The sequence below is a fragment of the Panthera uncia genome (assembly GCF_023721935.1).
Source record: "Panthera uncia isolate 11264 chromosome C1 unlocalized genomic scaffold, Puncia_PCG_1.0 HiC_scaffold_3, whole genome shotgun sequence".
NCBI lineage: Eukaryota > Metazoa > Chordata > Mammalia > Carnivora > Felidae > Panthera > Panthera uncia.
Window position 1 is genome coordinate 69,884,116 of NW_026057584.1, and position 16,538 is coordinate 69,900,653.

Consider the following 16,538-nt stretch of genomic DNA (forward strand, 5'->3'; position numbering starts at 1 on the left):
AGTTAACTATTTTTAGCCTCTGTTTACATTCAACTAAAATGGACATGTGATCACAACAAATCATCCATGTCCCACTTGTAGGATGAAAAAAATCTGAATAAATGCACAGAATTGGAATTACTTCAATCATCTTTCACTTTTTGAGAACTTACTATATTTAAGAAACTAAGCTAAATGCTGGGTAAACCAAAATGAAAAATTATACAATGATTAAAGCAAATGAAAAGCTGAACCCAAATATTTTTTGAATTTTTAAACGTGGCTATTACTACTATAAAAAATAAGTAATAGAGAAAATGTTTTCTTTCTGGTGCTTAATCAAACAGCATAGCTCTAAAATAATCAGCTTATATAATGTGTGAACTATTCAAGTTCTCTGCTGACCTTATAATGATTCTACTACCACAATAAACAAGTACAGAAGGTCATTTTTTTGGAGATTGAACATGATGTAACTTAAATTTCAAGGTTCTTTAAAAGCAACAGAATAACTGAAGGCACTGGCATTACTAACGTAGTATTAAGCAAAAGAAAAACTAAAATAAAAAACTAGAGAAAACTGGTCTGTATGTCACACAATGCCACTACAAAATAGAAACACATGTATCATTGATAACAGGTAAGTAAAATAAGAAACATCTATGGGGCCCTTGGCTGGCTCAGTCTGTGGTAGAGCATGTGACTCCTGATCTCAGGGTCTTGAGTTCAAGCCCCATATTGGGGGTAGAGTTTACTTTAAAAAAAGAAAAAAACCTAAATGTTCTGCAGCTATTATAGTCTATTGTTAAAAATTTAAATTAATGTTACAATTTAAAAAGTGAAATATGATTCAGTTATATATTGCTGTATAAGACACATAACGAAAATATACCCCTAGGATAAACAAGAAATTGAAATGCAATAGTTAAATTTGCTACACAACTCCTCAATATTCAATTCCTACAGGCAACTTTAAAATCACTTACATAAGTCTGACTCTTCAAAACTAAGTTTATTTTAAAAGGAGAGAAAATATATACCTTTAATCTAAGAGTATAAAATCAGAGAAAATAGGTGAGCCATACGCACAAACAGCGCCTTTATACATACCATGAAAATCTACCCAACCAGTGTTATAATACCTATGATGGACTCCACAAAGGCATTAAACTAACCTCTGTACAGTAAGTTTTCATCTGCCACATTCAGTAAAACAAAAATTAACTTCTAGATCCACAAATTTTAAATGTGGTTCATTTAAATGAGACATGGTTCCCCATACCCCACCCCCATTTAGAAGGTTAAAATCTGATCCAGCATAAAAAGCTGTGACTTTTACTTGGGCAGCCCTTGTTGACTAAGTGTTAAAAAAAAAGGCATTTGCCATTATAACAGGATAAAACTAACGCCTCAAAGTGTTACCTACTCAGGCCTTTTAACAAATTTGTTAACACTATTAGTTATATTACTCCACCTTTCTCTTAGTGTGAACTGGTATCAATTATTTAGCCAATTTTATTATGTTATTAAAATACCTGCTGATTAAACATGAACCAAAGTGTCACTTAAAAGAAATGTACAATAAATAGTATCACTGAACTGCAACGTTCTAAAACTATCTAAAAATATAAAGTTATTTTGGGAAACGACATAAAACATTTCAAAATTTGTTAAAAAGTTGTTCTAGGGTTAAAATATCACACAGGCTTTATTTTTACAATGGTTGTTTAAAGGTGTATATTTGGTCCTGCATCACAGAATTATTTTTAAAAGTGTGTTAAAATACGTATTTTTCAAGAAAGAGAAAACAAATTTTATTAACAAATACAGGTGACTACATCTGAAAAACAAAATAAAACCTAAACATATACTGAATAGTTGACAGAAAATATTTTTAAATTTATAGTATCCAAGATAACTGAAATTTAACAAATTCTGTCAAATATTTAAAAATTTGATGAACGACCTTCAGTTTCTGCAATTAAAACATCCTTAAAAAAACCAACTGACCACAAGAGGCAAATTCAAACACCTACAAATAACCACGATGGTATTGTTTATCTCCTATCTAGCAAGGTAAGAAACAACCTTTTAATACTTTAATTTTGTGAGTATTAAACAACTAGTGTGAAAAACAAGCTGCATGTAAACTATTTCTACTGCCTGAGCTTCAATGACTAGCTGAGGCAACCTGTTATAGGAGGTGTTAATTGGCAATAGGAGTACAAGTCAGAAGCATGTTCCCCATCGTCCTAACCCAGCAAGGCTAGGTCATTAAAGTGGAAATGAATTCTTTCATGTCGACTTAACCCCTTCAATGCATGATTTCAGCTGTTTTCTCTCAATTAATTTAAAAAACTTGTTACTTTTTAGAGTTAAAAAAAAAGTGTTCCCCCCAAAAAGGTCCTTTGGCTAACAGTTCCAATGACTATATTATTCAGAAGAGAAGAATAGAGCAAGTTAATTGCAATGTAAAATAGCAACTCTCCCTTCTAAAAAACATATAAACTAGTTATATTTGCTTATTTTAACACTGTAAAGAAGATATAGGACATAGTGTTTAGAAATAGCTTGGAACCACTTAATCATATAAGGTTTTGATTTATATTTCCATTTAAGGATCCAACTGTCCTATGGTGATGACTTAATCACCTTACCATTAGGATAGGGTAATATTAATTTTTTCACTCCCATAATGTCCATACACGAATCCTCAATTTAAAAATATTTTGAAATATATATGAGTTAAACACCTTTCTAATTATGTTTTATTATTCTGATAAGGTGCACAGTCACAGCATATCCTAATGACTGGTTGCCAAAAAGCCTAAATTCCTTTTATGGCATGATCTCAGAGGTTTCCAGATGGCACATTAATTCTTAAGAAAAAAAAAAAAAATACAAAAAGAAGGAAAGAAAAATAAGAATGAAAATATCAAAATAATGATGCATTGCTTTTGAAATGCTGTATTCATAAATACTAATATTCTTATATATTCTTCAGCATTACAGGCATTTTAAATAAAATTCAACTATATAAATAACATTTTAAATATTTACAATTAAATTAACATATTTATGTCTTTCATCTCTGAGTCACCCTGAAAATACTTCCTTTAATAAAAAGAGTAAGAGTAAGAACTAAACATCAGAAAACTTATAATACCTAAAATTATGTACCTTGTGATCAATAAAAAATTACCATGACACTACAGACATAATTTCATCAACTGTTGTAATATAGCTGGACTCTTGAGTAACTACAACTAAAAATATGCTTATTAAAAACTTGGTTAGCAAGGGCTAAGATAACAATGGGCAATATAATGGTTCAAGGATATAAAAAATAGAAATTATACTACACCCAATTCTATATTCCTTTCCCTACCTCACCCTACTCTTCTTCCAAGTCTTCCAATTTGACAAACTCAGTTCCTCTATGCAAACAGATTTTCTTTCCTTAGGTCTACTGACCTCCTCCAATACAGCAAACCTAAATAGCTACCATGGAGCCAGTACTTTGAGAATATAAAAATTTCAGTGGGGAAAAAGGCAGTAGGGTGGGGCTACAGAATAGTAAGGGAGAGGGTAAGATGACAACATTACCTGGTTATAAAGACAACTAATCTAAGTAACAAAGGATCTGGAGGCCTAATGCACACTGCCCAACATTACATTTCTTTCTCTTTTAAGACACTCACTTTGAAATAATTTTTACGTACTTAAAAATATGTGTGTGAAATATACTGTAAGCATCAATCACTTTAGACATCTAAGAAATGTGTCCCTCCGGAATAGGGATCTACTATCTCCCACTCTGGGTTACGTTCACTCTGCCCCACAGCAATGAGGAAGGAGCAAGCACAATGCTTGACTACCTTTGTTATATAGAAGCATCATTCACAGAAGATCAGTTAGTCAAACTTCAGAAACCGTAAGATAACTACAAATGTTTGAGTAGCTAAAACATGCTGTCTTTTATAACTGGAAATTAATTCCCAGAATCAAGCAGAACCTTCCATGTCCTACAACAGAACATGAAGTTATCCAAACTGTTCCACAAGAGACCCTCTACTACTTACTAGCTCAGACTTTAAAATGCTTGCAGTCATGGGTGCCCCTTTTTTCTTTTACAATGTTCAATGTTACTATTTATCTCTGAATTTAAATCACAAAACATGTAAAATATAAGTCAGCCACAAACTGGTTATTTTGGGAAGCACTCATAATCTATTGGCCCACCTTCTGTATTAGTACACAATACATGTATGGTATGTTACTCACACATACACAGAATGTATGTTTTTATTTATTCACTGAACAACCACAAACTAGAGCCTACTTGCTGGCTGTACAAAGGCAAACATGCCCCCCCCCCCCCGCAAAAGGTTTATGAACTAGGAGGTAGGCAAGAAAGAGACAAAACTGTAAATGCAACACAGTAGATTAAGTGCAAAAATAGAGGCGTATATAAGGGACACAAAAGTCAGAGCAATCTACTTGATAAAATCTTTCCATAGGCTAAGAATTAAAGAATATGCAGAACTTTTCCAAACAAAAACGGGAGAGGAATGTTGGGAAAAGGTATTCCAAGAAAAAAAAAAGACACACTGAAAGACACAGAGATATGAAACAGTTATCATCCTGCACATTACTGTTCAAAGCTTTTTAAACAATAAAATGGGCTGCTAAAGCATGAGTTCTTAAGTTAAATATAAGTTAATAGTGCTTCAATTTCAATGGGTGTTTTTCTGAAGATATGACTTTTTTTAAGTGGCTCAGTCAGTTAAGCGTCCGACTTCAGCTCAGGTCATGATCTCGCGGCCCGTGAGTTCGAGCCCCGCATCGGGCTCTGGGCTGATGGCTCAGAGCCTGGAGCCTGCTTCCGATTCTGTGTCTCCCTCTCTCTCTGCCCTTCCCCCATTCATGCTCTCTCTCTGTCTCAAAAATAAATAAATGTTAAAAAAATTAAAAAAAAAAAAAAAGGCCATCTTTAAAAGAAATGCTTTTTCTTTCTATCCTTACTTTTCCCTTTACAAAAAATATTTAGCACTTTAGAATATAAATCAAACAGTCTGGAATTCTCTGACATGTTTTAAAATAATATACAGTTATAAAACAGTAAAGAAGATGTGTTTTTCTATACAAAATGTTATAATAATATGTAATATTTCTTTAATTTATAGAATTTGTACAAATATTAAATCTAAGGCTAAGAACAATTTCCCTTTCACATATAGTTCTCAGAACTGAATATTGTTGTAACCAACAGTATTCTAAAAAGCTGATTACCTGACATTCAAGCAATGGGTACCACTGGAAAAGAAGACACAGAGTTCAAGGCTGGGATTAGCTGAATCACTAATCAAAGGAGCTGAAGAGTAAGTGGATGCTACTGTGATCAGCTGTTAGAGCCACTAAATGTTCAGCCATGAAAGCAGGCCCTAGAGTTGTTAACACAGAATACTAATAACCTGGCCTGCGTGGGTGTATCTTATCTTGTTTTGTATTTTTCAAATATGCTATTTATATCACCTCATGGAAAAAAATAAAGACGAAGAACAATATAGGAAAGCACCATACACAGGGGAGGAAATCCAAAAACATGGGTGAATATAGGCATGGTTAGGAGGAAAAGAAAAAAGACAGGAAAGCTCTGTGCATGACACGCCATGTATGACATGTACCGGGTATATGATGAATAAATTAGGTGTGGTGCTAGTCCTTAAAATGTATGTTGGAGACAGACAATACACAAGTAAAAATAAAAATGAGCATATAATTGTAACTTGAGTTATCAAAGGATAACTCAAAACAATAGGAAAGAGAATAAGCTTTGGAGATGTAATAAAAACAAGGCCTATTTTCAAAGAGCCTTCCCCTTTACTTCAAAGAAATAAACATGTAAGCCAGTGGTTCCTAACCTTGTTTTATTCCTCAGAATCCCCTGGAGGACTTAAAAAATCCTGATGTCTAGGCCCACCCTCAGAGACTCTGATGTAAATTACTCTGGAGTGAGGCTCAGGAATCTTCTTTATTTTTTAGCATTCCAAGTGATTCTAAAATACAGCCAAGGTTGAGAACCACTGATACAAACTTGTAAACCAAAGGATTTCATTATTTTGAGGTTAATGAAAGGACTGGAGTAAGTCTGTCTGGCTAATGGACGAGGAATTTCAGAGATCTACAGCCAATCCCCAAACAAATCACATACACAAATCACATTACAATAGGATTTTATTATAATCTCAACTCAGTGAAATGCAATGGTTTTACAAAGTGCTACAGTAGGAAGTAAGAGATTAATCAGGTTTGAAGACATCGTAAGTGATAATTACTGTTATCCACCAAATTATTTCTGGTCCTTCTCTCCAGCACATAATAGGACTACACCTCCTTGACCTCTTGAATTTAGGTGGGAACATGTGACTTGCTTTAGCCAATGAAATATAAATAGAGGTGACCTGCCATTTCCAGTCAAAGCTTTTTAAGAGCCAGAGCTCAATGATAGCATTCTGTCAGCTTGAGTCCCAGAGTAAGGATGACACCGTCAAATGGCACCTAACTGATCCATGACAGACATACAGCGTAAGTGAAAAGGAAAACTTTGTAGTTTTAAGTCATTGTAACCAACAGTATTCTAAAAAGCTGATTACCCGACATTCAAGCAATGGGTACCGCTGGAAAAGAAGACACAGAGTTCAAGGCTAGGATTAGCTGAATCACTAATCAAAGGAGCTGAGATTTACGGGTTGTTCTTGAAGTTTTTAGAACTCACTGAGTTCTAAAAATTTAAGTCACTGAGATTTACGGGTTGTTCTTGAAGCACAACCCAGCTTTCCTGACTGACACACCATAGAAGATGTCCAGAGGAAGAAGATTATTTAAGCAGTCCAGAAGGAAAGTTAAGAAGTATAATTCAGGAGTGTCTAGCTGGCTCAGTTGGAAGAGCATGAAACATTTGATCCTGGAGTCGTGAATTCAAGCACCACATGAGGTGTAAAGATTACTTAAAAAAAAAAAAAAAAAAGTACAATTCATTAGACAAACAATGGCGGCAAAGGGCATTTGTTTCAAGAGAATGAGTCATGAATGAATAGAAGCAGAATGACCTGGGACTCCTGAGGAATTACCGAATAGTATAATAGGGCTAGTTTAGGATATGAGAAGGTTTGAACAAGAGAAAGCTGGAAAAAGACAACTTACAAAGAACTAAATATCTAGACAAGAGATCAACTCAAAAAAGGATCAAAGCAGCCATTCCACAAAGCGGTTCACATACTAGTCTTCAATCTTCTCTCTGCCCTGTTACACCTAAGTGAGAAGATGCGTTTTCACCAGTAACAATGACATACTATTTTACATATCATTTTAGAAAGTTTCCAGTTGATTCTGATCCACGTTTAGGAGAGATGGCACTCCCCTTTCCCTAAACCCTCAAGAATCACTAGAGTTTGGCTTGAGGACTGTAATTTTTACGCTACAGTGAAGATGACTAAAGCCTTACAAAGAATGTTTAAGCAAATGAATAAAATAATAAGCTCTACATCTTAAAAAGGACTTGCATTGCTGGTAGTAGCAAAATTTACTACAGGATACTGTGACAAGAAGGGTACAGATAAAAAGTATGTAAAGGTCTGAATTAAGCAGATGCAATGACAGAAGAAATACATTCAAGAGACTTTTAGAAAACAGACCACATACTACAAATCTTGAGGACTAACTATGTAGAGGAAATGGATTAGCACACTATGACTGCATGTTTTTCCTGGGGAAGCGGGGCAAATATCAATACCATTAATCAAGATAGGAAATACCTTCAAGCCATATCCAAAATCTCCAGAATCTAACTATTTCTTACCAACAGAATCTTACTGCTTACCACCATAGCATTCTGATAATTATAAATATTACAGGGACATGAAATCCATCCATATCTCATTATAACTGTTTTTGTTTTTACTCTTATTAGAAATGATCTGAGTTCTCTGTTCCTTTCTATCACACTGATTAATCAAGACCTGGCATTACAAAGTTCAAATTTAATTCAATGCAGGGGCACCTGGGTGGCTCCATCAGTTAAGCATCCAACTCTTGATTTAGGCCCAGGTTCTGATCTCACAGTTCATGAGCTTGAGCCCCATGTGGGGCTCTGTGCTGACAGCACAGAGCCTGCTTGGGATTCTCTCTCTTCCTCTCTCTCTCTGTCCCTTCCCTGCTCATGCATACTCTCTCTTAAAATAAACTTTAAAAAAATTTAATCCAATGCAACTTTAATAGCATTATATACAGTATACAAACAATGGTTTAGGCCTGCCTAAAGAGGAACAATTTAAGACTATCAAAAATCATAACAATCAGCTATTCACTCAAAATTAAACACACTAACATCTATTCTTAATAACGCTAGTTTTCTTCCCTCTTGATGTAAACCACTAAAGTTCTTCATCCCCAAGCAGAGTTGATAGATAAAAAAACTCATAATACTCAGTTAAATTTGAATTTCGATAAATGAATATTTTAAATATGTACATTTCATGAAATATTTGGGACATACCTATATTTTAAAAATACTCTGTTCAAATAGAATTCAAATTTAACTGGGCATCCCATATTTTTATTTGCTAAATACGGTAACTCTATTATACCCAAGTAACTATTAAGTACAGTACTTTCTAATTTAAGTCCATATTGGAAGTCTCTTTCCCATTTTATTTGTTATGCCTAGCTTAAGCTAGTCAGAGGCAACTTTATACTACTACATATACCAGTAACTTTTTCAAAACCTAATGCTACTTCTTTATCTTTCTTTTTTAAGTTTATTTATTTTGAGAGAGACAGCACAAGTGGGCAGAGAGGGAGAGAAAATCCCAAGCAGGCTCTGCACTGTCAGCACGGAGCCTGAAGCAGGGATGGATCCCACAAACTGTGAAATCATGACCTGAGCCAAAGTCAGATGCTTATTAACTAAGCCACCCAGGTACCCCCTGCCTTTTTTTTTTTTTACTTTTATCTTCAAATAAGTAATACTTTTAAGACTAAAGCACCTGACTGAAAGGTCCCACAGTTCCCTCTAATAAAAAAAAATACAAATGAAATTTACATTTTATGATATACACATGATATTTTTGTTCTTGTCGTAAAACAGCATCTACTTTGAAATGTCTTCTCTTACCAAATGCTAAAATAATCTTTCATTAACCAAGAAATATGTCTTTTACTTTAGGCAAGAAAACATTCACTATTCATATTATACTGTCTCTAGTGTAGGTTAACAGTGGACTCTTCACGCAGGCCCTAAGCGGTGCGCCTTAGCACCACTAGATTTTCTTTACTACAAACTCTTCTTATGTCATTAAGTCTCCATTAAGTAAAACACTCTGTAAGGGCTTTGCATTCACTTGTTTGTAACTCCACACAGCATCTGGGTGCATGCTCTGCATAATAACTATTGCTCCCTGTTGGAATATCTTTTTTTTTTTAATGTTTATTTATTTTTGCAGAGTGAGAGAGACAGAGAGCGAGCATGAGTGGGGGAGGGGCAGAGATGGAGACACAGAATCCAAAGCAGGCTCCAGGCTCCGAACTGTCAGCACAGGGCCCGAGGCGGGGCTTGAACTCACGAACTGTAAGATCACGACCTGAGCCGAAGTCGGACGCTCAGCTCAACCGACTAGGCCACCCACACACCCCTCCCTGTTGGAGTATCTTTATAGAAAAATCAAAACGTTAAGAGAAGGTTATGGACGTAATTGAAAGAATTCCACACTAGATAAAGATTACCCAACACCCACAAAAAAGATGCTCAATAAATAACTCTTCAATCTCTTTATAAATAAATGCAGTTTTAGCTTTTATTTTTGATCACTATCTCACCCACAAACATGCCAGCAGGCATTCTGATGCCTCTGTGAGCCAAGCATACATGAAAATGCCAAAGGCAATCCTTTGCTTGTGTGGTCTCCATTAAGAACTTTAGATCCCTTCTCCCAGAAGGATAAATATATCCAAAAGGCAGAATAAATGAGAGGCTACAGAAAAGGAAATTAAGGTGCTTGAAGCACACTAGAAACAGAACAAGAGACTGAGACAGTAAACCAAGTTGGCAGCAGACTACACACAGGGGTTATTCATACTGAGAGCTGATCTTAGGACTAAGAGTAGAAAGTTGCTTTCTTGGGTGTAAGAGAGGCAAATGATACTCCTAAGTCAGCAACGAGAGGAAGAGAGAGTCAAGTGACAAACATCCAAAGTGTGAACAACTAATGTTTTTTCTAACTAATCATTGTTATTTTGTTATTTTTAAACTTTGTTTCTTTTAAAACTTATATAAAATATTTAAGAGGTCCAAAAAGATGTAATAAATAATGTAATACACTCATTACCCAGCTTATGAAATAAAACATCACTAAATAGTTGGGATGAAGCTCTCGTGTGATCCTTTTTAACTGCATCCTCTCCATACCCTTGGTATAGCCACTACTCTAATTTTGGTGATTATCATGCATTTCTTTATACTTTCACTATACAAATATAAACATACATAGATAAAATATAGATTAGCATTTTCATGTTTTAAATTGTATACAAAAACTTCATATAGAATGTAATACTCCTCCACTTGCTTTTTCCATTATATAAGTATGGATTAATCATGTTGGTATGTGAAGATCACCTACTTTACAAAATTCCACTGTTAAGCAAAATTATGTACACATTCTCCTACTGATGGACAATAGGCTGTTTTCAATTTCTTGATATTATGAAATAGAGATCAGCAAACTACAGCCTGTGGGTGAGCCAGCTGACTGTTTTTGAAAATGAAGTTTTACTGGAACAGAGCCAGGCCCATTCATTTTTTTTTTTTTTTTTTTTATTACATATGGCTGCTTTAACACTACAGTGGCAGGGTGGAATTGAATAACTGCAACAAAGACCATTTGGTCCACAAGCCTAAAATATTTACTATCTGGCCCTTTAAGAAAAGGGTACCAACCCCTGATATAAATAATGTTGTTATGAATGTTCCTGTCTCCATGTGGGAGACTTTCACCAGGGAACATAATTAGGAAAAGATCTGCTAGGTTGTAGGGCAGGCAAATCTTTATCATTACTAGATTTTAGCAAGGTGATTATACACTTTTACAGTTTTTTTATATTTCATATTCATGTTTCTTCTAATGTTTGTATCTTTTGCCCACCTAAAAATGGGTATCTTTCTGGTTTCTTAAATATACATATTGATAACTAGTGCTTTCTCCACTATATGTTAGATACCTCTTTCCAATCTGTGGCTCACCATTTTGCTGTAACCTTCTTCATGTCTCAGCTACCTCTGAAAAATGAGGATTACAACATAACCCAACTTCATACAGTTGTTGTAAAGAGTATATGAGTTAATGTATATAAAGTACTTAGAACAGTGTCTGGTACAAGTGCTCCACAAATACTAACTGTTTATTCTATAATGGTGTTTTTAGAGGAAAATGAATTTTAAATTCCAATGTAAATTAATTTATCAATCTATCCTGTTAGTATTCATGCTATCTTGTTTAAGAAATCCAGCCCTATACATTCAATTTTATGTGTCCATAAAGTAATATTGGTCTCAACCTATCTTGTTTATTACTCCCTCTGAATGCTAAGAATGGCATTTTCAGTTAACATGATTTCAATTAATTATTCAATTTCAGCATTTTTTCTTCAGTATAATTTTAATATTAATCTCTATAAAGTTCAAGTAGAAAATAGAACCGCATCTAGAATATCTAGTCCCAGACAAATTTTACCCTTTAAAAAGTAAATAAAAGAGAGATCTGCTTATGTCCAAGATATAGTAACAGAGACTAAATTTACATTCCCACTTAAAACAAATAAAAAGATAAAATTATATAAAACAATAGTTTATAAGACATGGTTGATCAGGTAACAAAGGACTATGATTTCTGAGAACAGGGAAACACAGAGATGAACCTTACTACCACCCAAGCTGACTGCCTTAAGATAGTTTCCAGGCTACAGTGCAGGGGAAAGGAAAACAGGCAGAATCTAGTGGACCCTCTGAGTTGAGGTGATGGAGCTGAGATTACTGCGAGACCAAAGCAGCCAGAGCTATCAGGGCAGAGTACTGATAATAGCTGAGAAAATAGCTGCTAAGAGAGAAAACCCTAGAGACCTTGAGGTTCCTTCTTGGGTATTCAGCTGAGTACTGATAAGCACAGGTATGAAGAAACTACCAGGAGCTGAGGAAAGAACCACCCAAAAGGATTAGAGAGAAGAATACTTACCCCTCATATAGCACTGGAAATAGTGCCTGTTCCCACCAACAAAACTGAAAAATCTCCAAATGCAAAGGCATTAATTAGACAGAAGGGTCTTGCCTCAATAGTGGAAAATAATGAGCCCCAAACTAGGCACTGCTCCAAATTCACCTAATAATTTTTAAAAGCAAAACTAGAAAGAATCAAACAGATTGAAGTAACTTACTGCATTCCATAATAAATATCAAGAATATTTATGAGAATAAAAAACAGCCAGCATACAAAGCAAAATTCACAATGTTAGGCACTAGTGAAAAATGACCAGGCATGCAAAGATCAATCAATCGAAACCAATTCAGAACTGACAAAGATAATAAAATTAGCAGACAAGGATACTAAAATGTTGTTATAATTGTTAAAAAGTGGAGACATGGAAGACATAAAACAACCCAAATAAAAGTTCCTGAGGTGAAAACTGTAATTTTATCAGTGGTAATAGGATGAAGTAGGGGTGAATTTTGAGAGGCATGGTAGCGCTTTAACCCTAGGGTGCCCATGGGTGACCAAAAGGTGAAAAAATATTAAGATAAAAAATACACTAGATGGGATAAATGGAAGATTAAATCATACACACACACAAAAAAATGAGTTAACTTGAAGACACAGCAATAGAAAATGAAACACAGAGACCAAAAAGATAGGAAAAAAGATTAACAGAAGCCATAAATGAACTATAGGTCAACTACAATGAGAAAAAATATACATGTCTTTGGGATCCCTGAATGGTGGATAGGTGGTAGGAGAACAGAAAAATATTTAAAGAAGTATTTCAAAATTTGTTGAAACTTGATGAAAATAATAAGCCTACAGATACAGGAATCTCAAAGAATCACAAGCACAAGAAACATGAACAACATCAACGTACAGCACACCATAACTAAAAACCAGTGATAAACAGAAAAATCTTAAAAGTATTACAGTACAGTAAGGACAAATACAGATATCAATAAAACAGAATTAAAATTTCAGAAATAAATCCTAACATTAGAAGTGAATAGGTCTCCGACAAAGGGACCAACACAATTCCAATGGGAAGAGTTTTTTCAAAGGTGCTAAGAATATTTACATGCAAAAGCATGATCCCCACCTCACAACATGCACAAAGTGGATCACAAAAATAAATTTAAGAGCTAAAGTCATAAAACTCTTAGAAGAAAACTGAGGAGTAATTTTTCCCGAACTTTGGTTAGACAGTGATTTCTTGGTACAACATCAAAGGCACAAGTTATAAAAGAGAAAACTGATACACTGGACTTAGAATAAGTATGAAAAATTTTAGTGTTTCAAAAGTCACCATCAAGAAAGTGAAAAGATAACCCATGGATTCGAAGAAAATATTTGCAAACTATATAAAGGAGCATATATACATAATATATAAAGATATTTAGATCTTTAATATAAAATATATAAAATATAATATTTACAACACAATATTAAAAAGAAAAATAACTCAATTGTTTAAATGGGCAATAGACCAGCATGTAAAAAATGTTATGTTCTGGGGTGCCTGGGTGGCTCAGTCAATTTAGCATTGATTTCAGCTCAGGTCATGATCTCAAGTTCGTGGAGCCTGCTTGGGATTCTCTCACCATTCTCTCTGCCCCTCTCCTGCTGCATGCCAAGGACTTGGGAGAGAGGGGAATGAGGAATTATTGTTTAACAAGTACAGAGTTTCTGTCTGGGAAGATAAAGGAGTTCTGGAGATGGATGGTAGTGATTGTACAACAATGAAAATATGCCTAATGCCACTGAACTGTATACTTAAGAATGGTTAAAGTGGTAAATTTTATGTTATGTATATTTGAGAAAAATAGGTAAATTGTAATATGAGAAAAATAGGTAAACAGTAATATCATGGATTTAAATGTAACCATATCAATAATTACATTAAATATAAATGACCTAAATATCTCAATTAAAAAGCCAAGATTGGGGCACCTGGGTGGCTCAGACAGTTAAGCATTCAACTTGATTTCAGCTCAGACATGATCTCAGTTCATGAATTTGAGCCCTGCATCAGGCTCTGTGCTGACAGTGCAGAGTCTACATGGGACTCTCCCTCTCTCTCTGTCCCTCCCCCACTCATTCTCTCTCTCTCTCAAAATAAATAAAAAGGAAGGAAGGAAGGAAGGAAGGAAGGAAGGAAGGAACAAAGAAATAAATAAAAGAAAAAATAAAAGAAATAAAACATAAAGCCAAGATTAGCAAACTAGACTGAAGACAAACAAGACCCACCTATATGCTGCTTACAAGAAAGGTACTGAAAGTAGGTTAAATAAAGGCCCAAATAAATTCACTGGAAAAAATGTACCACATTACCACTAAATAAAAAGAAAACTGGAATCTGTGTTAATAACAAACAATTTAAAGAAGCTCATTATATAATGATAAAGGGTCAATGTGATCATCTCAACAAAAGCAAAAGAAGAATCTAACAAAATCCAATATCCATTCTAGATGAAAACTAAATAAAGTAAAACTAATAAGCAACTTCTGTAACCTGATAAAAACCACCTATTTAAAAACACATAGCTAATACACTTGATGGTAAAAGAATGAACACTTTCTCTGAGATCAGGAACAAGATAGGAAAGCCCACTTTTACATCTATTCACCATTTAACTGAAGGTTCCAGTCAGTTCAGCAAAAAAAAGAAATAAAAGGCATCCAGATTAGAAAGAAAGAAGTAAAATGTTTTACAGACAACATAATCAATGAAATAAAATTACTTATTATAATCGCATAATATATGAAATATATAAAATATATTTCATATATGAAATAGGAGATATGAAATATTAATATGAAATATAACATAAATATGAAATATTTATGAAATATAAGTGTTATGAAATATAACATGAAATATATGAAATATAATATGAATATGAAATATAACATAAAATGAAATATGAAATATAACATAAATATGACATAACATGAAAATTCTGTACATTTAACAACTACAAAAAATTGCTGAGAAAAATTTAAAACCTTAATAAAGAGATATATACTGTGCTCAAAAAAGTTTACTTCTTCAATATAACTCTAAAGGTTTTATTTCAAATAAGCAACAGCACTGAAAATACTAAAGAAAAAAATTATAACAAAACTCATAATATGCTTCCATAATCCATATAATTTTAGGATCTACAGCTGCTTCTAAATAGTATTACCGCCTTTTTATATCCCTGTTATTCACCAATATTCCAATATACCATAAAATATTCAAATACAGTGTTATATTAACAGAGTGACCTGCTTTAATTCAATACATAAGTCCTAGCCACAGCAATCAGAAGAAAAAGAAATAAAAGGCATCCAAATCAGAAAAGTTGTCACTATTTGTAGGTAACAAGATACTACATATAGAAAAACTTAAAGACTCCACCAAAAACTATTAGAATAAATTCAATAAAGCTGCAAGATACAAAATTAAAATGTTCTCTTTCTATGAACTATTAATGAACTGTCAGAAAGAGAAATTAAGAAAACAATCCCATTTACAATTGCACCATAAGAATAAAATATCTAGAAGTAGATTTAACCAAGGTGGTGAAAAACCTGTACTCTGAAAACTATAAAACACTGATGAAAGAAATTAAAGATGACACAAATAAATCGAAAGATATACCATGCTCATGGATTAGAAGAATTAATATTGTTAAAATGTCCATACTATCCAAAGCAATCTACAGATTCAATTCAATCCCTACCAAAATACCAATGACATTTTTCACAGGACTAGAACAAATACATAATCCTAAAATTTGTAAGGAACCATAAAAACCCTGAATAGCCAAAGCAATCTTGAGAAAGAACAAAAAAGCTGGAGGTATATAATGTTCCAAATGTAAACAATACTACAAAGCTATAGTAGTCAAAGCTATATGGTACTGACACAAAAATGGACACACATATCAATGGAACAGAATAAAGAGCCCTGAAATAAACCCATGATTATACGATCAATTAATCTACAACAAAGAAGGCAAGAAACAATGGAGAAAGAACAGTCTCTTCAATAAAAAATATTGGGAAAATTGGACAACTACACGCAAAACAATGAAATAAGACAACTTTCTTACACCATATACAAAAATAAACTCAGAATACATGAAAGACTTAAATGTAAGGCCGCAAACCATAAAACTAGAAGAAAACATAGGCAATAAGCTTTTGGACATCAGTCTGAGCAATATTTTTTTTGGATGTCTCTTCAGGCAAGGGCAACAAAAG

At 33.8% G+C, this 16,538-nt stretch overlaps 1 protein-coding gene across 3 annotated transcripts in view; it reads right to left on the reverse strand.

Moving 5' to 3' along the window:
* Positions 1 to 16,538, reverse strand: part of PSMD14 (proteasome 26S subunit, non-ATPase 14) — a 98,413-nt gene that overhangs the window by 55,283 nt on the left and 26,592 nt on the right. Inside the window, exon 2 of one of the 3 annotated variants that reach the window (XM_049615600.1) lies at positions 11,257 to 11,314. The exons of the other annotated variants lie outside the window; for them this stretch is intronic. The gene's annotated coding sequence lies outside the window, so the exon portion shown is untranslated. The remainder of the gene's footprint in view (positions 1 to 11,256; positions 11,315 to 16,538) is intronic. 3 annotated transcript variants of the gene reach the window in all.